The sequence below is a fragment of the Haliotis cracherodii genome, unplaced genomic scaffold (assembly GCF_022045235.1).
Source record: "Haliotis cracherodii isolate W230 unplaced genomic scaffold, xgHalCrac1.p SCAF_24, whole genome shotgun sequence".
Lineage (NCBI taxonomy): Eukaryota > Metazoa > Mollusca > Gastropoda > Lepetellida > Haliotidae > Haliotis > Haliotis cracherodii.
In genome coordinates this window covers 5,779,319-5,788,082 of record NW_027266280.1, presented here as the reverse complement: position 1 = coordinate 5,788,082, position 8,764 = coordinate 5,779,319, and positions in this window count along the sequence as shown.

Genomic DNA, 8,764 nt, shown 5'->3' with positions numbered 1-8,764 from the left:
ATTTTTCAAAATGTGCAAAGACAAGACACAGATCCAGACACTTTGTATGTGAATTTACTCTTGATAGGAACCATAAAGGAGGCAACAAAAACAACTGTTTTGGATAGTTCGAAAACGATGCGTGTTTTTCCAATCATTATTAGTATTTTGTTTTGCAGTATTCTTTTTTACCTCTGAACATGTAACCAGGTCCCCGTTAAGATCCGGGTCTTCAGCAACCTGTGCTAGTCGTGAGAGGCGACTCACGGGGTCGGGTGCTCGCTTACCTAGTTAATGCACGTCATCATATCCCAATTCGTAGATCGATGCCCCCGATTCGTGAAATTGCTGAGCGCGGCGTTAAACGAACAAAAAAGGGATCCAGTACAAGGCACGAGTTAATTCAGTAGTAGAGACTTCATAGCCGATTTTAAAATTTTCCCATTAGCATGTATTGCAGTGGGATTTTAAACATATTTCTTCAAACGAACGTTTTAGACGTGATGGTACCTGTCATGATCCAACAATTCTATTTTTCTGTATTTAAGTTATTTGCCGGTCATAGCTTAACAGAGATTGAATTAAAACCTTACATCCTCTCCACATGACTGTGTGTGACTGTATGACAAGCGGGATGACTTCAACTTTCCAATAGTCAGCTTTCCCTTTATGTGCAGCTCCAGCCCCTGGTGTCTACATGTCACAATGTCTGAGGTACAATTGAGCTTCATGCGAGATTGCTATTGAATATAGAAAGGGTTTTGTCGCTTTATTTATGATATAGAAAGGGTTTTGTCGCTTTATTTATGATATTAGAATGGGGTTTTGACGCTTTATTTATGAATATGGAAAGGGTTTTATCGCTTTTATTAACAAAAGCATATATATTCTTCTCAATATCAATATCAGAATATATGAATATTGTTTAAGACTTAACTTGTGACCTCCATTCCGATTCTCCTCACCCTTGTCCGCTTGACAGACGCGGACAATATGATTCATTTTTTTAAATATGATTTCTTTCCTCATATAGGCCAAAGGTGAGGTGAGGTTAAATGGGGTTTAACGTGGCGTTCAAGATAGCGACGTGCACGTGTGTTGTTGTTTTTTGTTTTGTTGTTTTTTGTGTTTTTTTTTTTGGTTTTTTTTGGTTTTTGTGTGTGTGTGTGTGTGTGTGTGTGTGTGTGTGTGTGTGTGTGTGTGTGTGTGTGTGTGGCTGCTTGTACTAGTCCGGACTAATGTCGTTTTTTTCGTGCTACCCCAATCAGATGCCATGCCGCAGTTTAACATCATCAAAACCAGTCCTTGTTTAGCCCCTTAATGCCGAGCGCAAGGCAGGGTACCACAAGTACCATCTTTTAACGTCTTTTGTATGACGTGGCCGGAGATCAAACTCGGGGATTGAACGGCGGACGCACTAGACCACTCGAAATATGTTTATGTATATGTTTGTATGAAAATATGAATGCTAATTGACACTCTCAGAATCAGAATGTTGAGCCTGTGGACAAATGTTCAATATAATAAAACGACCTATACACCGACTGAAATACTAACGGCTATGTCATACTCCCCCACCGCGTCAAGACCGTTTTACAAACACATATTATCTTAGATATTCAACCAATGAAGGAGTAAGCATATACTCCGAAACGTTGTGTTCCTCATGATAAAGAAGTTGACATCCATATAATCTCTTCCTTACATATTATCTTGTGGAAATTGTGTGCGTGGCGGGTACTACTGGTAGGGCAGGACTTATTTTACAATGCTTTTGAGTTATCCATTCATGTAATTTTCACCGCTATTTTGCCTTTTTCGCCCAACACTAGGCATACTTTCCTTTATTCCAGACACCGCGAGATTGCCTATTAGTCACTAGTTTTATTTCTAATGTATCTAGTCACGATATGGCTGAAATATTGCCGATGTGACGTAAAGCATAAACTCACTCTAATGTATCTAGTATGCATGTATAACTGTATAATGGCGCTGAGAAAACTGCATGTACTGACTGGAAATCTTTGTGAACATTATTCTTTAGCATGGACATGTGCAACTCTTTTGCAGAAAAAAGAATGTCAGTGCCTGAAAGAGTGAGTTAGTAAGCGAGTGAATTCCACTTTAAACAATATTTCAGTTATATGACGGCGTGTCAGATTGAGGTGGAAGGAAAGCCCGAAGTCACGAGTCTCCAGACGTTTACCACCATGGTGAATCCCACAACATGGTGCTGACAAACCTTAAGTTGGCGAATCGGGTCTCGAACCAACCACGAAAGGTTTCTGGCACGACCAAGGGACGTAACTCTAGACAGAGACTTGCGGCGCGTCAGACTACAGGGCCAGCGGTGCCGGTTCGATCCCATTGTGCCTACATTCAAATTTGCCTACAGATATCAATGTAGGAAACTGAATATAGATGGACTGAACCACTAATGTTAGTAACTGAGAAAAGAAAACAGTAGATGAACTAACCCCTTGAAGATTTGGATTAGAATAGGTCTTCAGCAACCCATGCTTGCCGTAAAAGGCGACTATGCTTGTCGTAAGAGGCGACTAACACATGCTTAATAAAACATAAAAACATAAAACATCATAAACACATGCTCAAAATAACTCACCTATGCCTATTGTGTAATTCCTATTCTTTGAATGGCATTGCTTTATACTATGTATGTCGTAAGAGCTAGGCGACTAACTTGATCGGGTGGTCAGGCTCGCTGACTTGGTCGAAGCATGTCATCGATCCCAATTGCGTGGATTGATGCTCATGATATCAGTCACTGGATTGTCAGGTACAGACTCGATTATTTACAGACCACCGTCATATAACTGGAATATTGCTGAGTGCGGCGCAAGACAACAAACCAAACCAACTAGATGAATTAAATACTCCTTACTGTATAAACAACAACATAATTTAGAACCAATCACATCAATTTTTAATAAAGACCAGTGCAATTTACGTTTTAAATCCATTGATGTTCAAACAAGCCAGTTCTTAAGCCGAGCAGAGATATTTATACATAGGGAGCACGGATGGCCCAGTAGTCTCAGGCGCCGCGATTCGCTGTGCAGAGTTGCGTCCCTTGGGCACGCCAGAAACCTATGACTATGGGTTCGAATCCCGGTTCGCCCCGATTATGTTTCTAGGTTTGTCAGCACCATACCCATGCTTGTGGGTTTCACCGAAATGGCAAACGTCTAAGACCTGCATCACCTCGGGCTTTCCTCCCACATTAAGCTGACACGCGATATAACTGTAATACTGTTAATAGTGGTGTTAAACCAAACTCACTCACTATTAATACATTTGACTGTAAACTCTATTTTCGTTCAGAGATCAGTGCGGTTAACATTAGACTGACTAAAATGTGTCAATGTATATCACTTCCTTTTTTTCAATCCCATCACATTGGAAAGTATTAAACAAGATCACATCATGTCTTCGAAAGGCATCTAGAAGTGATACACATAAGGAAGAGAATATATGGATATCAGCTTCTTTATTATGAGGAACACAACGTTTCGGAGTAAATGTTACCCCTTCATCAGGTGGAGTAAACATATACTCCGAAACGTTGTGTTCCTCATAATAAAGAATTTGACATCCATATATTATCTTCCTTAGATCACATCATGGCAAATATTCAGCGAGCAGAGTATCTTACATCTCATTGAGGCTAGCAGGTGTTCCGTGGAGGTTACCGTTACCGTCTCATCGTGAGACCAAAGGGTGCAACATACTGTAAGTGTGTGTATTCAGGGTGCAAATTTCGCGCACCACTGTTGGAGATTTCAATATTTTTTTATGATTTACCTGTGGTTAATTGATTGCCTGTAAAAGAATTACCCAAACTATTGTTATATTTTTCTTCTGTGGTTTATTATAAATATGATATACCCGTGACTTTCATTATGTTATGGTTTTATTTCACAAGTGTTTCCCATTGTGTTTCTTTGTCTCGGTATTGACAAGTTTATCTCCTATCACAGGTGAAACAGGTCACAGTCATATTCACTTATGCATCACTTCCTGAGCTACAGACCGTATCAAAAAGGAACAAAAGAGGCAAATACACACAAAAAATAGACGTTGGCCCTATCCGACACAAACAGCCCCTACCACTTTGATTCTCAGACACGCCAGCGGTAAAATAATTGAGCCATATCCTATAGCCATGCATTGAAAATACTGTAAGAAGTAATCAGGTCACTGCTTTTACAAACAACACTTGATGCCAGGTCAAACAGAATGTTCACAACACCTAACGACGTGCACTTGGCAACACTAAGTTTCAATTTGATATGCGGCATCACGTATGCTAATCCTGAGATCAGAACATTGGTATGACATATTCCTGTTTGAGAGTCCTAACGAAAGCAAGCAAAGCCTATTGTGGCATGCGGCCCTTGCCGTGTTGATGCAAATGGCGGGTCGCGCACCTGACAATAACGCGGTGATCATGTACGACGTGTGTGTTTATTGTCAAGCTAACAGTACATAAGGGAACTTGGTAGAGTATTTCTCAGTTTTCAAGACGAGAACAAAATGTACCTGCTGCTGTTTCTTGTGCTCAGTTGGACGAATGCAGAACGTATGTAGATTCGTCAAACGTATCTGTGTCTCTTATTTCAGGAAAGGGGGCGGTCGGGTAGCCTAGTGGTTAAAGCGTTCGCTCGTCACGCCGAAGACCCGGGTTCGATTCCCGACATGGGTACAATGTGTGAAGCCCATTTGTGGTGTCCCCCGCCGTGATATTGCTGGAATATTGCTAAAAGCGGCGTAAAACCATACTCACTCACTCACTCACTCACTATTTCAGGAAAGCAATAGACAATATTATTGATCACCAGTTTAATGAGTGAGTGAGTATGGCTTTAATATTCCAGCAATATCATGGAGGGAGACATCAGCTTTGTTTCAGAGTGGGAACACCGGGCCTTCGTCGTGAGAACAAACGCTTTAACCATACGCTACCTCATCGATTATCCGATTATCTATTAATTGGCTTATTCAAATAATTTAATGTTTTCAACTCGATAAACGATGGGTTATTTAAAGAGTGTTATTGATTTGCGCCGCTTTGCTAATATTTCCGCATTGTATTAATACGAAAGAGAGTACAAATAGATTTCACCGTATTTTATTAAATAGAAGCGGCTTTTAGGTGTGACGAGGAAACGCTTTAAACAAACTTATTATGCTACATACTATTTAAACGAATCTATACTTTACGCCAATTCGGCAACATAAATCCACATTATGACGAGTTATCTCATATTGAGTGTCATATACCTTTTATATATCTAATTTACATTTAAATCTTCCAGCAAGACTTGGAATTGATTTTCATCAAGGCGATGAAGAGGATCAGAACAAGACCAAGAGTGAGTTGTATGTATTGGTATGTTAGGTGAACCGACGCTTATGAACCCATCACACATCATAGATCCATGACTCGAGATGCAGCATTTGTCTCGTGCAGGATTAGTGTCTAAAGTTTGGAAATCACGTGCAGCATGTCGTGATAAGAATAAAGACGCTGTGGTAACACGTGCACTTGACTGATTGTAAGTTTTGTCATTAAGTGGTACACATTGGAACATCTCTTCTGAATGTAAATACATCTCTATATGTTTCTCGTCTTCAGCAACCCATGCTTGCTCTAAAAGGCGACTATGCTTGTCGTAAAAGTCGACTAACGGGATCGGGTGGTCAGACTCGTTGACTTGATTGATGCATGTCATCGTATCCCAATTGCGTGGATCGATGCTCATGATGTCAATCACTGGATTGTCTGGTTGGTCCAGACTCGATTATTTACAGACTGCCGTCATATAGCTGGAATATTGCTAAGTGCGGCGTTAAACAACAAACAACAACTATATATTTCTATGAATCGCGTTTCCTTTGACGGTGAGTATATTTAAGAAACATCATGTACAACGTTCTTGTAGCACCGTGTACAACCAACGTGCCGTTGAGGGAGGAGGGGTGTGAGGAGAGGGTGTGTGTAGATGGTTTTCTGACCGGTATGCTGGTAGAGAGAGTGTCATTCGACTGCTGCCAACAGGTTGATTACTCCGTCGACTGTTATGAGGAATTTCCAGGTAGGTGCCAGACAACGGATTGAGCATACCGTATTCGACGTAATAAGCGCCCCGCTCTAATAAGCGCCCACGGCGATATTTGCTGATATATTGGCTAGTGAACAATTCCAATTCCTTCCGGTTGGTCAATTCACACAAGACTTATTTATTTGTGTATAATACGCACTCGTGTGTTATATGCACCCTTAATTGTGGACAATTAAATTCTGGAAAAATATATCTGTCGTGTATAATACACACAGACTTTTCTTTTGTATCATTTCAGGCTGTCAGCATAAACCACGGAATTTACGATCTTTCAAATCTGATTTTTTTCACCAAAATTTTATTCTAATAAGACCCCCCTATTTCTAATTTTGAGAGCGTCCTGGGCGCTTATTACGTCGTATACGGTACTTCCTTTTTCATTAATGTGTTAGATATTACTGTTGTACATGTATTAACGGGGTTATACAGGACAGCGTGTCTGAGTGTGAGTACAATTGTTGTATCAAATGTTAAATTGAGTCCCACGACGACCAAGAAAAAATGACCCTGTAACATCTCCTTAAGCACGTGATCCAGTTATCAAGGTGGTAGTGATGCCATATCAGTATGCGGGTTTGTTAGTTTCCATGAACATCCACGTGCACAAATATCACCTCCATCTCTTCTCGGTGTCTTCCACTTCTATTTGAAGAGTTGTTCCCGGATTACCTTGACGACGAGGACAAGACGAAGGAGGATGACAAGGTGGGAGGTAAGATCCTACATACAGCAATGTAGAAGTACTACAGTATGGAGCACAGGTACCTTTTCCGTTTGTAAAGGAGGTAAGAGCCTAAATTCTATAACGTTGTTTTTTTGTTTGTTTGTTTAATGCCGCACTCAGCAATATCCCAGCTATTTGACGGCGGTCTGTAAATAATCGAGTCCACACTGTGTAAATCCGCGCCAGTGTTTTCGTTTATATCTCCACAAACATAAAATTATTGAAGATGTTTTTTAAGCGGCAGAAGCATCTCATCAGTATATTACTCTCAGGGGTCCCCCAGGAGTGCACTTCCTACACCCCCTTCCCCGATGGCATCAGGAGACGCTGGGACTACCCGCTAGACCAGGGGGAAGCTGTCGTACCGGACTACTTCCTCAGCAACTCCGACAATGTCTGGTACGGTGCAGTCGGGGTGGCGCTGTGGATGCAGCCCCCAGGCTTGGGCTTCTGTGGCGGCGTGTTTCCAGTCTGGATGAGAGGTAGGCAACCAAACACCAAGGAAAATGTTAAGCACCGCTTATAATATATTTCCATATTTCCATATAATCATCTTTCTAAAATAGTACTAATTTTCGGACAAGAAAAAACATGTGTTCACAATGTGGCATATACATTATGAAATACAGAACCGAGATTAGTAATCTAACGACATGTTTGGTAACTGTTCCATGGCAGTAGTTATTGGACTGACCCGTGAAGACCCTGGGTAGAATAGGTCTTCACGAACCCATGCGAATATGCTTGTCGTAAGAGGCGACTAACGGGATCGACAGGTCAGGCTCGCTGGTTTGGTTGATGCACGTCATCGTATCCCAATTGCGTGGATCTATGTTCATGATGTCAATCACTGGACTGTCTGGTCCAGACTCGATTATTTCCAGATCGCCGTCATGTAGATGAGAATAAACAACAAACAAACAAAACTAATTGTACGACCCTCTTCTTCCTGTTTCCATTATTATGAAGAGAGCCAGTACTTGTTTTCATTTAGAAGACCATACAGTGTTCCTTTACTAAATGTTCATCAGGTAGCGATGGCATTTTGGCAAAATTTAAAGAACGGCATTTAGCCACGAAGTTTTACTTAAGCTACAGGAAAACCGATGATCTGATATCGTTCAATTATGGACAAATACCCATTTCCCATCCACTGATTTACACCATTGAACTGGGAATGAAAGACACCAGTCTCACCGCCGTATCTGTGTCATATTTAGACCTACGCGTAAATATTCAGAGTGACAAAAAAACTCACCACAAGACTTTTTGACAAGAGGGATGACTTCAACTTTCCAATAGCAACTTTCCATTTGTGTCGAGCAATATTCCAGCACTTTGAAAGGCATTAAGAAGTGATACACATAAGGAAGAGAATACATGGATGTCAACTTCTTTATTATGAAGAACAGAACGTTTAAGAGTATATGCTTACTTCTTCATCATTCACTCGATGAAGGAGTAAGCATATACTCTGAAACGTTGTATTCCGCATAATAAAGAAGTTGACATCCATATATTCTCTTCCTTAATATTCCAGCAGCTCCAGCTTTTGGTATCTGCATGTGTGTAGGTACAATCAAGCGTGCTCTTTCTACGAAGATTTCAAAGAACATCATACGACTCTTGCTGAAAAGTTGTTTGATCAAGGTTACACATTCATTGCCTCAGCAAAGCTTACAAAACGTTTACCGTAGACATGTGGAGGACAGCGAGTGTTCTGAGCAATGACCACTCGGTGTACATTGCACAAACATCAGTGTTTCTCTCTTGACATCGGGTGCAACATGTGCATTAGCCTGGTGATATCTGCGCTGGATATCTTGAGGGTCTTAGTGTATACAAACCCATCAATCATTGTCCATGCGAGTAAACAACTTCAACAGAGGAAATTCAACTCATTTTCTAATTTGTTTTA